Below are 17447 nucleotides of genomic sequence, written 5' to 3' on the forward strand. Positions count from 1 at the left end.
TCTAGGGATTCCAGGAAAGGTTGCAGACCCTCCGGAACAGACTGGTGGGTGGCTGCGTATAAGTTGGCGTATAATTGTGTGAAATGGTCTAAAATATCTTGCGGGCCTAGTTTTGTCCCCGGATCTCAGTGACGTAAGCGGCCACCCGCTGTGCATGAAGCATGTTGTAAATAGTTTTTCCTGGCCTGCCCCCATACCGCCCAACCTGTGTGTATTTGCCGATGAATTTCACCTCACGCTGTGCCTTTTCCTCAAATTCCAAAAGTTTTTCTTTTAGTGATGCTAAAAGGTGTGATCATCAGTAGTGTAATATTGTGATGCGTGCCTCTAGGGAGGTGAGTGCGCTCCTAATTTCCTTTAGTACCCCAGCTTGACGCACTATGCATTTGCCCTTAATCACAACTTTAGATGCTTCCCATAGGGAGGCCTGGGACTTGACCGAACTAGTATTGTGAGTGAAATATTCATCAATGTCACCTCGTATTCCCTCCTTAAAGGTCTCATCAAGCAAGACGTTTGGAGGAAGCCTCCACCTGTACATTTTGTTTGGCGTTTTGGGCATAGACAGATGCAGTAGTCTGGGGGCATGATCAGACAGCGACCGGGAAGGTGGGTGATCTCCTGTGTCCACATCATCAAATCACTTGAAACCAGACAGAAATCTAGTCTGGACCAGGCCCTATGGTGTTCTGATATACAAGTGCCCTCCCTTGTTTTTTCATTGCGCCTTCTTCATATCAGTTAGGTTGCCATCTGAGAGAATGGCATTTAGTGTAGTGCTAGAGTTAGGATGAAGTGAACGAGATAGGCCCTTCCTGTCTACAGCATCTTTAAGCACTGCGTTAGTCGCCGCCCAAAATTATAGTGTAGCACCCAGTGGATTTGATTTTGGCCCATATAGTTTGGAAAAAGTCTGGGTTAATCGCATTAGGCCCCTAAATTGCTCCTAGTGTAATCTTTATCCCTTCCAGCACCCCCAGTAATATAACATATCTTTCCTCAGAGTCGAGATGGGATTCACTTAATTTCCATTCTAACCCCTGCCACATGAGTATAGCCATGCCACGTGCATACTTTTAATATATGGAGGAATAAATGTGTCCTCAGTGTCTGTGTTTTAGCCTGGTGGATGGGGTATTGTTCAGATGAGTCTCCTGTAGGAAGCAAATGTCTATGTGATGTCTGAGCAGATAGAAGTGGATTAATCTAGTCTTTCAATGGTCGTTGAGAAGGCGAATGTTCCAGATTAATAGATTCAGTGTCGTCTGGTGTTGACAGATGCAAGATCGTATGATGAATGTCTGGTGTCCTGACCCCCTCAGTATCAGTCCGATGAGTGGTTGTGCTATTTGTGTCCTCTGCTTCCATCATGGACCGTATGTACACCATGCTTGGACTGCATGTCTCCTTGTGAGATTATAGCTATGTGGCATTTCGCTCACTTAAACTATAACTGTAACCTTACCCAACCTCCCCCACCCACACCAATCCCCCAATCAGGTTGTGTGTAACCCCCATTAGAAACAAACACAACATTGTACTCCCACTATAGATCAGGAGCGGTTGCTGGGAGCTCTCCCTGGGGGGCATGGGGTCACCCGGATACTACCCTGTTTTGAGGCAGGGTGTCCGAGAGAGAGGCAGAGAGCCAACATATAGTTGTCAAGAACTGGGTATCTTAGTCACCCCTCAACTGTATCCAGAATATAGTACCTCTCCCCAACAATACATGTAACAAAACATTGCTGAATCCAATAGTGTCACCATAGTTCAACTGACCAAATTACAGACATTTTTGCCAAGTAAAAAATCAATCATTGTCGCTTAGTCTGGCCTCCGAAGCATGACCATGAGCAGATTTGCTTGCATTCTGTTTCTCCCCCTCATGCTTGGAAAACTTCAGTATGGACTTAGCATCGGTAAAGTGATGGACAGAGCCCTTGTGTGCCACTTTAAACTTTGCAGGATAAAGTAGAGCATAGGGAATCTTGGCCTGCAGTAAGATACTCTTTGCGGGCAGGAACTCCCTGCAGGCCGCCTACACCACCGGAGTGAAATCGGGGTAAAAGGACATTTTATTCCCTTTATGGTTGATGGTACCCCTCTCTCTAGCAAGCCACAATATAATCTCCTGGTCTTTATAGTTTAAGATCTTTGCTAGGATTGGTCTAGGTGTTGCCGGGATGCGGTGTGCTCTCTCTACTGTGAACACTGGGGATAGATCAGGGCCAAAGAGTTCCATTAGCAGTTCATCTGCATAGGCCTTCATTTTGGAGATGGCGGTAGTCTAATGGATTCCAGTTATCCGAAGGTTATAACAACGAGATCTAGCCTGTAAATCATCATTTTTGGCCCTGATCAGACTGAGTACCTTGCTTCCTCCAACTGCGAAAACTGAGGAAAATTAGAAGATTCTTCAGCAGAGAGGCATGTATCCAAATTGTCATCTCTTTGATTCTGTCAAGAATTGAATATGCTAACTCTATATACCTAGGTCTTCAGCGCAAACAGATACATTGTCTACAGCTAATACAAAATCAGGCAGCCAGAATTATATTCCAACAAGGCAGACAATGTCACATTAAGCAGCTGCTAAAAGAGTTGCACTGACTTCTAGTGGAGCAACACTCCAAGTTTAAAGCAGGCTGCATTCTTTTTAAAGTCTTGCATGGGACCAGCCCTAAGTACATTTCATCACAAATTCTTAAGTACATCCCCCACTGTACTTTAAGATCTATGCACATGAACTACTTAGAGGTCCCAGTTTTTAGGCGCAAAAGAACAGGAGGCTCACACTTCTCAATATTAGGACCCAAACTCTGGAACGCTCTTCCGCCCCTATTGAGAGTTGAGTCAGACCACTTTCCTTTTAGGAAGATGTTGAAGACCTGGCTCTTCACCCAAGCTTACAGTTAGACAAGGACCATCCTTACCAGTAACTCTTTCTGGAAAGTAACTCCTCCAGCGCCAAGAAACCGTTGGTGAACGTGTGCTATAAAAATTTCTATTAACATAACATATGTAGTAGTTGCTCTTTAGTTTCGACTTGGAACTCATGATTGTCTGTATTTCGGTTTTCCAATTGATCCAGCCGTGTCTCATGCGGGTTTACTTGTTTTTTTAACTAGGTCTACTTGAGAGGTAAGTACATCTAACTTAGTGTCCATAGTTTTCAGTCTTGATCTAATTTCCAACAGAAACGTACGGAGGTCCTCCCCCTGGTCCTCTGAGTGACCACTGGTTGATCTATCAGTGCCCCCTTCTAGTTCTGATTCCGTTAGTCTGGTGGGTCTCTTGTTTTCAAACGTTAATTTTGGCTGCTTTATGTCTTGTTTACCTATGGTGCGGTGAGCAGTGTCAGAGTCGCGCTCCGACTTATACTTGACACAACAGACCCAGTGCGGTGTGATACTACTTCAGCCAGATAGGGGTTAGCCCCATGGGTCCCAGTCCAAAACAGGCTGGGGCAACGCTTCCTAGGGTATGGCACGGAGAGTCTCAATGTGTCCTACATCTGCTTATCAGTGTAACAGAGCAACACAGGTGACCAGCGCACAAGTTAGGTCCAGTGTCTCGTATGCGCCCAGGGCTCTTGTTGTGCACTTCCCTCCTGATAAAACGGGGTCCTGATAGGCCTACTGGCACCCACGACCGCTCTTTAGTATAACTGCAGGCCCCCCTGGGGTGTCTGAAGCCACATGCGCTGCCACGTCACTCATCCACTCTTTCTTCACCCACCATCTGCCCGGGACACACCTCACAGCATATAGGTTGCAGGATGGGGCAGCACCACGGGGCCTCACTGCCGAAGGAACCAGTCCGTCCTTAGCCCCGCCTGCAGGAGCTGCCCTACCCTCGATCCAGAAGCACACACTAGGGTGACCAACACCAGGGGGGTCCAGTGCTCAACTGCCAATCCCTGGCGGTCAATGGATCTCTTCTATTCTCCCACCAGCAAAGCCAGGGCCTTGCTGCAGGGACACCCGCATGCATGATGGCGGATCGGCCGCGAGGCTCCAACCAATGCTGACTAGGATCGCCACAGCTACAATTGCACGGGCCCCCTGACAGTGGCCGCCTCCCCTCGCCTCGGGCCAGGCGTCAGGGTTCCATTGTGCATCTGACACACGGCAACCGACAAGAAGCTCGTTGCGTCTGCCACTCAGGTACGGGGGTACAGCGTGACGGGTAGGCCTCCGTCGCCAGGGGTTCACCAAAAGCCTCCAGTGGAGTCTTCAGCTGTGGACGACAGCCCAGTCTCAGCACAGCTCCACAGTCGATGCCCAGGAGCAGTTTAAGGTCCTCCATGGCTCTCCGGCTGTGCATATTTTGCATCGCTAATGTCTTTGCCTGCAGAGCACACTTAGCAAGCCACCATGTTGCAGTGCAGTTAGACCACGCCCCCCAAAGTGAGTTTGTTTTTCACTCAAAAAAATATCCTTGATTTTCTCCTCCTTCACCAAGGTTTCAAATGTGTCTATGAATGTGTGGCTTACTGCTGCTTGGAATCCACTTTTGGTCTGAAGAATGCTTTGTGATATGAAAGTAATCTGATTTTGTGATATGTTTATAATCACGTCCTCAGTTGTTAACTCTTGGTTTGGCTCCTGAATAATCTGCCTGTCTTCTTTACTCCCTTGTCCCCTTCTGGTTTTTCATTTGAGGTGGGGCTTACTTGTAAAAAAATACATTGGGGGATGTACTCCCTGTTGATGTGGACACGGTCTGTGAAATGGGTTCACTGATTTGACTGTGAGTTCTATGAGACCATGTCTTCATCACGTTTGGACTTGTGACATTCCATTGTGTGTATGTTAATCTAACTTGTCTAATTTTTGCATATATTTCTGCACAGTTATATAGCTCTCCTAATTTGTAGTTGATGGTATAGCGCTTAACCTTCCTGATCTGTTATTAATTTAAGCTATATATTGTTCAGGCTGAATATTGAGGTCTTCTATAATCTGGTCTCAATTTTCAGATTCTTTCAGTCTCCTGATTTCAGATTTTAATTGTGTAATTTCATTTTTAAATTTTTCCAGTATTCTTGATAGTTCTTCTATACTGAGTAAGTTTAAATCCAATGAGCACCTATTTAAAATTGCGTACAGTTTTCCGTGAATCTCTGATTGTTTTTGCATAAAAGGGCTTGAGTGCAATCCTTAGACCCCTTGGTATCCATTGCACCATATGATATTTGATTAACATTGTTGAGTGTAATCACTGATTAATTTCCTTTTTACACATAAATACCAGTTGTTGCACATTATTTCAATTGACCATGAGTTTTTTGTGGTGATTTCTACTCCATTTACCAATGAATACATTTGTTGATCTTCCTCATTGGAATATCTTAAGTTTCAGCTCTGTTTTCTGTTAAGTTGCATATGTTCTCAAATGACATCTTGGGGTGCTCCTGAATGTGTAACCAGAAATAAAACGTAACCAAATGCAAGTTGCTTCAGTGCACTCCACCTTTACTCTCATAATGTAATCCTAATTCAAATTCTCCTTGGGTGCTAAAGGGTATCAGCCTCTGGTTTGGGTGTAAATAAAAATCAATGATAGCACTCAGCACTCAGCCCTCCTAGCACTGTGTCTCCCTTTGCAATCTTAGTTCATCCCCTGGGTGGGTTACATCATTATTTAACCAAAATTCTTCCACATGTTGGACAGAACCATATGGTCTCCTTTTGTTTGTTGTTAAATATATTTTCATTTATCCAGGTCCATTCAGACCCTTCTTCTTAGTATCTTCCAAAACAAAACATCTGAAAGGAAGACGACACTGGGTAAGTTGCAAGAGCTTCCTTTAATCAGTCTGGTGAAGCAGAGATCTCGGCAGCAACTGCCGTCAGAGAACACTCACATTCGAACCATCAGAATCCCAATCGGAATGTCACGAGCACCCCTTATGACAACAACAAGTACATCCCAATACATCCCCATCCCTTCACTAAAACACAAAAAAATACTTAACTACCCTCCCCCACCCAACACATTAACAAAGACAAAAGGAGTACAATACTCAACCCATTGCACATAATACTAATACATACAATGATGAAATAATAGATTACAGAGAAAATATAAAATGAAAACTTAGTATCTAATATAATCATGAAATTTGACAGGAGGGAGTCTAGTTCGTAAAAGACTCCGACGAGGAACAACGTTGCTATTTAGTACAGAAATGCTGGGACTGGTAATTTTACTGGGCAAAGTCGAATCATGAGTGTATATCCCAAATTTGTCTTTCACAAATTCAACCTTAGACTTAGGCACTATAGTGATAGAAGATTTGTTCCAAATTTTCCCATTCTCCAGTACAATGCTATGATCTCTTACTTCCTTGACCCGAACAGGGGCAGAAAACCGAGAATAGCCTTTACGCACAAGCATACATTTCTTGATTCTTACCCAGTCACCTTGACACACAGGAGATGTTCTGATGCTATCAGATGCATTTCCAGCTGAATTCGAACATTATCCACGCACTGCGAGTGGTTCCTGACTTAATAGCGGCCACTAGCGCATTTTTAAAAATTCCTGATTTGGTATTTGATTTACTTTTTATTTTGCTGCATTACCCCCTGTTTTTAACTCCCAGCCCCCCACCTGCATTTTAAATGATTGAAACCCACCGCTGTTCGGCGGGCCCTCTTCCCGGCTTCTGATCTGTCCGTGGCGGCCATATTGGGCGAACCTGGGGACGCCTGACGGTGTCATCTGTGATATCGCGCGCTCTAGTCGTCAGAAGGACGCTAGAAGGCTTTAAAAGGAGGGAAAATTAGGCGCTCTTTCTTTCCAGCTGAATTCGAACATTATCCACGCACTGCGAGTGGTTCCTGACTTAATAGCGGCCACTAGCGCATTTTTAAAAATTCCTGATTTGGCATTTGATTTACTTTTTATTTTGCTGCATTACCCCCTGTTTTTAACTCCCAGTCCCCCACCTACATTTTAAATGATTGAAACCCACCACTGTTCGGCGGGCCCTCTTCCCGGCTTCTGATCGGTCCGTGGCGGCCATATTGGGCGAACCTGGGGACGCCTGACAGTGTCATCTGTAATATTGCGCGCTCTAGTCGTCAGAAGGACGCTAGAAGGCTTTAAAAGGAGGGAAAATTAGGCGCTCTTTCTTTCCAGCTGAATTCGAACATTATCCACGCACTGCGAGTGGTTCCTGACTTAATAGCGGCCACTAGCGCATTTTTAAAAATTCCTGATTTGGTATTGGATTTACTTTTTATTTTGCTGCATTACCCCCTGTTTTTAACTCCCAGCCCCCCACCTGCATTTTAAATTATTAAAACCCACCACTGTTCGGCGGGCCCTCTTCCCGGCTTCTGATCGGTCCGTGGCGGCCATATTGGGCGAACCTGGGGATGTCTGACGGTGTCATCTGTGATATCGCGCGCTCTAGTCGTCAGAAGGACGCTAGAAGGCTTTAAAAGGAGGTCATGCTGACGCGCAGCGGATACGCGCAGCGGGGACGCCGGATTCCCGCCGGAGTTACGCCTGAGTTCAGCCCGTCTTCACCCGTCCGCGCTGAGGACGAGCAGGACGCAGGACACTCTCAGTTATTACCACAGGTAACCCATCACTATTCCCTTTTTGAGATATTAGCTTTTAAGCCATCTCATTTGCCCTGTACTCACAGGTTTTCTCTGGAGGGGATAATGTACTCCTCTATTTGTCATACTTGTAAATCGGCTTTGCTACCCCCGGTCTTTCCTATAAATAGCTCTATGAATGCCTCCTTATCATCTGGGGACACGACAACTAAAATGGGATTCCTGGTTAACGCCAGGTCTCTCATCAAAAACAATATCGCGTTCCATGAGTTTGTTGCGGACAGACAACCGGAATGGATGTTTGTGACAGAAACATGGGCCTCCGAGTCGTCGGGCCACGATTTACTGTTGGCCACTCCCGAAGGCTTCAAATTGCTACGACAGGACAGACTTAAACGTAGAGGGGGGGGGACTTGCCGTTTTATGTAAATCCTCGCTGCCCTGTAAGATAAAATCCTTGTCAGTGACTTCGGATCCTTTTGAGGCACTCTACTTCTCTATTCTATGTGCCCCGTCTGTTTCCTTCTCCGGTATACTTGTGTATAGATCCCCTGGTCCTAGAGCTGCTTTCAGTGAGGACCTTTTGAGGATCCTGGAACCTTATTTTGGCAAACCCCATCTGACAATACTAGGGGATTTTAATTTCCATTTGGAAAATTTGACGGACACAGATACAGCTAGGTTGTTGGACTCATTTGGAGCATGTGAGTGTACTCAACTGGTGAAGAGCCCGACTCACCGGGCGGGCCACATCTTAGACGGTATATTTACCAATGATTCTAGACTCTCAGTGGGTACTCCGGTGCCTCTAGTTTGGTCGGATCATATGGCCGTACCTTTTTCGTTTCCCTATGCTCCTGCAGAGTTACCTGTCCTAACTACTAGTATCAGTGGTGCGAAAAGGAGTTTTAGGAATATTACCAACGAGGCCCTTTCTCCTTTTATAGAAATGAGGAACTATTTTCCTCTGAGAGATGTGGACGAGGCAGCCGATGGGCTGATCAATTCCATCACCAAAGCTGTTGAGGAACTGGCCCCTCTATCTTATCGATACTCGGCGCGCCAGAAACCCTCTGCCCCATGGTTCACAGAATCACTAAGACTCCTGAGGCAAAATTGTAGAAGACAAAAAAGAAAATGGAGGAAGACCTGGGATCCTATTGAAAGGGAGGCACATAAGCGTCTGTTAAGAGACTATAAAGCGTGTGTCATCGGGGAAAAACAGAAGTCCTTCTCTGATCTCACCACCTCCCTTACATCTTCTAGGGAGCTCTTCAAGATCGTGGAATCCCTCTGTTCCCCTCAGGTGCCTGATCCTGTCGTGGGCTCGCAGGAGCTATGCGACAATATCTCGGAGTTTTTCCATAAGAAAATTGAAGATATATGTCTTGCTTTGGAAACTCAGAGGAATACCTTAGGGGAGCTTTCTCTTCAAACTTTGGTCAATTTAGAATCTCAGCCAAAAGACGCCCCCAAGAGTCTCATTCATTTCCCGCCACTTACCCTTGAAGGGCTTGAGCTCTTGCTGGATCGGACAAAGTCGTCATCGCCTCTTGACCCGTGCCCTCTGAAGACCCTGAAGGAATGTAGGGCTTCTCTTCTTCCGCCTCTCCTGGAAGTGATGAACGGAGCCATAACTCAAGGCATCTTTCCATCAGCTTGGAAAAGGGCGATAGTGAAACCTCTTCTTAAGAAGCACACGCTCGACCCGGAACAGTTGAAGAATTTTAGACCTATCGCACTGTTACCCGCCCCCGCAAAAATGCTTGAATCTCACCTGAGTCTACATCTATCTACCTTTCTGGATTCGTCTGGGTTTCTTGATAATTCCCAGCATGGATTCAGAAAGGCCCACAGTACGGAGTCAGCTCTGACTATGGTTGTGAATATTATCCGCATGAAGGTGGATTCTGGCCAGACCACGGTGTTGGTCCTACTGGACCTCATTGCAGCATTTGATACCCTGTCTCCCTCTATGCTAACATCACGCTTGAGGGAGGCAGGGATCGCGGGCCCGGCCTTGAACCTTCTGCACTATTTTTTACACCTTAGAGAGCAGAGAGTCATGCTTGGTGAATTCCTCTCCCCTGCTAAATCCCTGCAGTATGGGGTGCCACAAGGGTCAGCCTTGAGCCCGACCCTATTCAACATTTATGTGGCCCCCCTTGCGAGGTTAGTAAAATCGCAGCGGATGGAGGTTGTGTCATACGCCGATGACACTCAAATTATGGTGTCACTGGCCCACTCTGCTTCCACCTCCGCCACCAACTTCAGGATCTGCATGCAGACAGTCTCTGACTGGATGATTCAGAATTCCCTGAAGTTGAATGGTGAAAAAACTGAGATCCTGGTCTTTGGCAAGGACCAGGATATTTGGTCTAGTGAGTGGTGGCTGGCAGCTCTGGGAACTTGTCCTTCTTCTTCCCAATCAGCTAGAAATCTTGGCGTAATCTTTTACACTTCACTGTCCATGACTCTTCAGGTCAATCGAACAGTGGCTACCTGTTGGGGGGTCATTAAAATCCTTAAGAGAATTCTTCACTATCTCTCTCCGTCAGCACGTAAGCAGACGGTGGTTGCATTGGTGGGTTCCAGGTTGGATTACTGCAACGCGCTTTATGCAGACTCCAACAAGGGACTCATCCAACGCCTTCAGGTCGTATAGAACGCGGCTGCTCAATTTGTTCTGGCGCTTCCTTATGTATCTTCTGCAAAAGCGTCCAGAAGGAGCTTGCATTGGCTCCCTATACACCTGAGGATCTCTTTTAAGATCTTATGTCTAGCATACAGAGCTCTTGCAGATGGGCCATTGGATCCCCTGGGTTCCCTTTTGACTCACTACATACCTAGCAGATCCCTCAGATCATCGGAGATGAATCTGCTGGTGGTCCCGAGTGCCAGAAGGGTACGCTGGGGAAGCAGAGCATTTTCCATTGTGGCCCCTAGACTGTGGATGCCCTTCCCCCGGAGATCAAGACTCAACCTTCTCTGCCCCTTTTTAAAAAAGCGCTAAAAACCTGGTGTTTTATCAAGGCCTACCCATAGTGAGAGCACATTTTTAATAGCTGGTTTCTTTATTTGGTTAGGCGCCTTGATGCCCATTGGGCTTAGTAGCGCTATATAAATCTATTTCATATCATCTATATAAATCTATTTCATATCATACGTAGCTTGAGCTGCAGCTCTGATATCAGCCACCTTTCCTATTTTTTGTACATTTACCTCTTTTCTTGACATCCAATCCTTATTGAGCTTAGAACCCGCTACTCTACCCCTAACTAAAGTAAAACGAGATATGCCCGAACTGGCATAGGGAGTAACTCTCATGGCCCACAACATGTCAGAAATTACTTGTTTCCAGTGAAAACCAATAATGGAAGCTAATTGTCGTTGATTTTTAATCACACGGTTCAAACGTTCGACTAAACCATTGCTACAAGGGTGGTAAAGAGAAGTGAGAATATGTTTAATTCCATCCATTTTAAGGAAATCGCGCATCTCGACAGAAACCAACTGGGTACCATTGTCTATTACTAATTCCTCCGAAAATCCTTCTTGAAGAAACACATCTTTAAAAAAGTTGATCACTGTAGCAGAATTGATTCCTTCCACAAATCTATCTTCTGGCCATTTTGACATATAGTCAATTAGAACTAAAGCATATTTTGGATTACTGCCCAGACCATTGAATGGACCAGCCACATCAAACGCTAATTTACGCCAAGGTAATTCTTTGACTGAAATGGGAGTGGTGGGAGAAGGACAAGTGACCTGAGTTTTTCCATTCAAAACACAAGCCCCACAATCACGCACACAATGTTCAATGGATCTATCAACACCAGGCCACCAATAATCCTCTCGTACCCTCCGTTTCATGGCACGAATGCCCAGACGTGAGGTAGATCCAAAACTATTTTGCGAAGCGATGTAGGAACAACCAATAAACCACCCCTGCGCAAAATTCCATCCACTAGAGACAATTTATCACTAATTATCTTGAAAGGAACTAACTCCGAAGCAAGAACTGTATCATTGGGCCAGCATTGAGCAAAAAAATCAATTACTTTGCTCAAGTCAACATCCTCAGAAACAGCAAGCTTCTAATCAGCCTCAGATAAAGCAGCACCAGTATTGGTTATAGTGCTAACAGCACACACCATCTCTAATTGATCACATTCTGGTTTCAAAGGATTCTGGGAAAGAGGTAATCTAGACAAGCAATCAGCCACACAATTTTTCACGTCAGCTACATACTCTAAACGGTAGTTAAACTCACTGAGTGTGTATTGCCATTTAGCAATACGAGATGTGGCTCTGCCACCACCCTTGGTGGTAAAAAGATCCACCAATGGTTTGTGATCGGTTTTAAGGACAAAATGATTACCCCACAAGAAATTCCGGAAGTATTGCATGCCCCACCATAAAGCCAATGCTTCTTTTTCAATTGTGGAATAGTTCCCTTCAGCACCATGGAGTGTTCTGGAAGCAAAAGCAATGATCTCCTCCGTATTATCAGATCTCTTCTGCATCAGAACAGCCCCAAGACCCACATTGCTAGCATCAGTGGTGACAATGCATTGATCATTGATATTGAACAATTTGAGTGGACGCGCTTGCACAATAGCCTCTTTCAACATTTTAAAATCACTAGCACACTGCTCAGACCAAACATATCTTATGTTTTTCTTTAGAAGATTACGCAAACACACAGTTCTGTCCGAGAAATTTGAAACAAATTTTGCATAACATTCGACTAACCCTAAAAAAGAGCGTAACTGAGCCTTATTTTGAGGTTCAGGTGCATTTTGAATAGCGTCAAGAAGCTTCATTTTGGGTTCCACCCCATTTGCAGAAATGTGATGGCCCAAATAATCCACTACATCCTTAAGAAATTTGCACTTATCCTTCCTTAGTGTTAAAGCACTGGACTTCACGATATCTAACACTTGCTTGACTCTGGCATTGTGTTCCAGTACAGTCTTCCCGTAAATAAGAATGTCGTCCTGAAAGAACATGACTCCCACAGTGTTCTTAAATAGGTTACCCATGAGGCGTTGAAACACTGTGGAAGCCGACGCCAATCCGAACGGCATACATAAATAACGGAACGCACCTTCAGGAGTCACAAATGAGGTGAGGTGCCTAGAATCTTTGCACAACTCAATCTGTTGGAATGCAGATGATATGTCAAGAGAAGAAAAGTACTTGGGACCCTCTAAAGTAGACAACATCTCATTGATGTTGGGAAGAGGTTGCCGGTCTACCCATATGCAAGAATTTAGATCGCGCAAATCCACACACATTCTAAGTGATTTATCTGCCTTACGCACTAAAACTATGGGTGACAACCACTCAGACCCTTCGATTGGTTCAATTACTCCTATGGCACACAATCTCTCCAGTTCAAGTTTCAATTCACCTTGCATGCTTAGTGGTACCTTACGTACCTTATGTGCTATTGCCCTAGCACCTTCTTTCAAAACAATACAACGTTGAAATCCCTTAAGTTGGCCAAGTTTACCATTGAAGACTTCAGGATAATTTTGAACCCAATCATTCTCAATAGATAAATTAGTACTGACAGAATGTACTGGCAAAACATCAGGAAGATTGGCATAATACTGTCTAGCTTCCCGTCTAGATAAAACAATATCTGTATGATTGGGATCAAGAATAATTCCAAATTCACCTTGGTCATGCCATCCTAATAAGTTGGGACCTTCTTTCACAACATACACAGTGCATTGTGTACAATCACCCTTGAATTCTAGCTACCTTTGAATTTGCCTAAAACTTCTACTCTCTTACTCCCATAAGCAAACATTTTTATAGATGATTGCATAATTGAAATTTCACCTAGACTCTCAAAGTCTTTGACATTAACCAGGGTAAAAGGGGAACCTGAATCAGCAAGAAACTAGGAGCCAGATGTAGGAGCCTAAATACCGGTCGGCCGTTACCGACCGGTATTTAAGAATTGGCATGTAGGGGGCATTTTTTACTGATTCGGTAAATTTACCGAATCAGTAAATTTACCGAATCGGTAAAATACCGAATCAGTATTTTTACCGATTCGGTAGCTTGCAGATGTAGGTGGGACTCTTCAGAGTCCCAAAGGCCTTACAGATTCGGTATTTTACCACCCAATCCAATTGGGTGGTAAAATACCGAATCCAGGTGTGCATGCACATGTGTTCATGCACACTTATGCCATGTGACAGACAGACATGCCCTTAGGGCATGTCTGTGTGCCACATGGCACACATGCTTGTATTCGGGGTGCTAGAGGGTGTCAAAGTGACACCCCCTGCACCCTTGCTGAAATCGGTATTTACCAAATTGGTAAATACCGATTCGGTATTGCCCATTGATTCCTATGGGCTTCAAGGCCCATAGGAATCAATGGGCAATACCGAATTGGTATTTACCGATTCGGTAAATACCGATTTTTACAGATTCGGTAATTCAATTACCGATTCTACCTAAATCTCCCTCCTTCATATTTACCGATTCATAAATACCGAATCGGTAAAATTCGGTATTTATGAATCGGTAAATACGATTTTCCTACATCTGGCCCTTAGTGGTGATGTTATTCAAACTTATGGTGCACACAGGAGATTTTCTTCTTTGAGACTCGTCAATAGAATCAATCTCTACAACACCCTCAGATTCCATAGGAGAAGCAGATAGCATTAACAATTCGTAACAAGTATTATCTTCATCATACTCCACACTGTGATCCTCAATGTTTTTCACAGTATGTGACGGTCCTTTCTGTACAACAGTCACTTTGCACATACGTGCTAGATGCCCTTTTTTCCCACACTTAAAGCAAGTTTGGTTTATGGCAAAACAGAACTTGAAATTGCCAAAATGTGATCTGCTGCCACAACGATAACATGACAGTTCTTGACTATCATTTCTTGTTCTAGGAAAATTGGACGCAGATAAGTTATGAGAAACATTCATGTTGCCAGCTTTAGTTGGTTTTGCAGGAGGTTTAGTACTGACCAATTTAACTTCACTGGCCGAAGTAGATGACGTAGATGCACTTAATTCTTTCATGCAAAATTGAGAATGTTCAACGCTTTTAGCTAAAATAGGAGCAGTCTCTAAATCTGGATCATCAGAGGATAAATGTTTTTCTTGAACTTTCTTGTCACAAGTGCGTTCAATTAATTGATCACGAATAATTTCATCTCTAAATTCTCTGTAGTTGCAATTAAGAGCTAAGATTCTCTAAGCTGCGACAAAATCATCAATAGATTCACCAGACACTTGTGAACATTGTAAAAATGTATGCCGCTCTAAAACAATATTGCGCTTGGGATTAAATCTTTTGTCCAAAGTTTTTATGAATGAAGCATAATCATCAATGACTAGTGAATCACCCTCATCACCTGCACTGACACTTGTTCTCACTTCTTCAAGACGTAATGTTTGTAAAATGGATCTCCCTTCAGCGCCCAAATTGTGAACAAGCAAAGCTTTTTACTTTTTAGAAATAAAGGTGTCACCATCAATTGCTTCAAGATAAGCCTCAAATGTATCCTTCCACTGTTTCCACAACATGGGAGGTGAGCCAGGTGACTGTAGAAAGGGAGGTGGTGCTACTATTCCATCCAATTGCGTGGGTGAGTTGCTGCCCCAAAATAGTCAAAATGAAATGGATAATAAAAACACCAAAAGTTGACTTGTTCTATTGATTTGTTAATAACCACACATGCGCACAAATGAGCAAAAATAAAAATTCAGAAGTGCGCAGCAAATTTAATTCTAGCTGTAGCTTTCTTTAAAATGGAGCATTAGATGCAGTTGATATGTTATTCAGTACTTGAGTTGCTTAGTAAGGAAAAAAATGTGTAGGATTCAGTTGCATTAATGCTAAATTCACAGTTTTTTTTTAAAGAAAGCTTAATTTCACGTTAAATTAGAACGCAGAGCAGTGTTTATTAAAAACGTGTTCCCTTTAAATGTAAACACAGTCTCGGGCTTGGCTTAGCGCACTCACAACAGGCTGATAGCTGTGGTAACACGCACGTAGATGTACGCGCAAGTGCCTTAAAAGATAAGTGCAGACTCACGCTGGGCCTGACGCGCTCACAACACTCTAGTTGCCATGGTAGCACACGTCAAAGCACGCACCGGAAACCACAGCGAGCAGCTCGCGCATCGGAGAACGACAAAAGCAAGCATGGAAGCAAAACTCCGAAAAACAGTATAGGCAACCTCACCCAATGAAGGCTCACAGCAGCAAACGCAGAACAAAGACAATGCTCTGCTCCAGGATATAATCGTCAATCACGGAGCTTCAAAGCACGATGGTAGAATGTGGAAATGTATCCAGTTGCCTCGAAGTGGGAACCACGAAGTCCAGCAACACACAGCGATGGGAAGACTGAACACCAGATCAGCCCGTTGCCAGTGAAAGGAAGACGACACCGGGTAAGTTGCAAGAGCTTCCTTTAATCAGTCTGGTGAAGCAGAGATCCTGGCAGCAACTGCCGTCAGAGAACACTCACATTCGAACCGTCAGAACCCCAATCGGAATGTCACGAGCCCCCCTTGTGCCAACAACAAGTACATCCCAACAACATCCCTTCTTATAATTTTGATGTGATCAAAATCAACAATAGATAATCATTCCTCAATACGTTTCAGACTGTATATTCATTCATCAGCATTCACTTTTCGACTGGTTTCAACATGAGATATTTTTACCCAGGTGGTTTCCACTAATGCTTGACATTAGAGAGCATGGAGATTGGTTTAAAGATACACATTCCATTTTAACAAACAGTTACCGACACCGACCAGCACCTTTCTTGCCAGCCGTGAAGGGAACGGCAGTCCTTGAGAGGCTCCAGTGGGGGCCAGGGGACCAGCTATTCACCTCAAGTGCCGTGAGGGATACGGGCAGAGTTCCCAACAGGGGACTCCACTTCCCAGCATCCTCGGTGAAGACGCAACCTAGTGACATCATGAAGAGGCGACCAACAGCCTTTAAAATCCAACTGCACCTCCCGCTGCGCGGGCCCGTCCTTGCCCGTCATCGCCCGGAAGAGGCTGGGCTGGGCCACCTCTCTTTCATCTGGAGCAGGGTCATCATTTAAATGGACTGAGGTGTTGTTGACGTTCCATCATATTTTTTGAATATTCTACATCCAGGACTCTTTAATATAGTTTTTTTAAAAATTGTATCTAATCCTTTCTGCACAAGATGACTCAACCAAATCTCCCTAAACGTATTCAAGGGAAGCGAGCTTGTGCACCCAAGCTCCCTAGAGTCCAAACTAATTCCTCTGTTACAAAACCCGTTACCGCTATTGGTGCTGTAAACACCGAAATAGCGAATACTGAACGCCGACTATCTATAACACCAGATTTATCACTTCTGGTACCTATTACCCCCCCCATAGAGCCAGCCCTTGACAATATTCCAACTTCTACTGAGGTCACTTCCCCTTTAGTTAGTACCTCTAACCTAACCCAACATCTTAATGATATTTGGGGAGGAACCAATGCCATAGCTCGAACTACTGGGAAAAAAAGAACAGGGAGTAAGGGCGGGACCAGATATAGAAAGGCTAAGGGGAAGCAGACAACAAGCTCCAGTCAGGCAAATGGTAATCCATCCCCATCTACTACACCCCTGCCTCCCCTATCCAACCCCTCTTATCTCCCTTGGATAGATACATTATTACCTGATTTAGTTGCCCAGTGTAGGGCAATTATAAAAGAGGAGGTGGCTCCAATCCTTAAATTTATTACAGAGCTTGCTACAACACACCACTGCCCTCCTCCTACATCAACTTTACAAACTACTTCTATTACTGGAAGCGCCCAAAATCGCCCAGTATTGTCATG

This window comes from Lissotriton helveticus, chromosome 6, assembly GCF_964261635.1.
Source record: "Lissotriton helveticus chromosome 6, aLisHel1.1, whole genome shotgun sequence".
NCBI classification, from domain to species: Eukaryota; Metazoa; Chordata; class Amphibia; order Caudata; family Salamandridae; genus Lissotriton; species Lissotriton helveticus.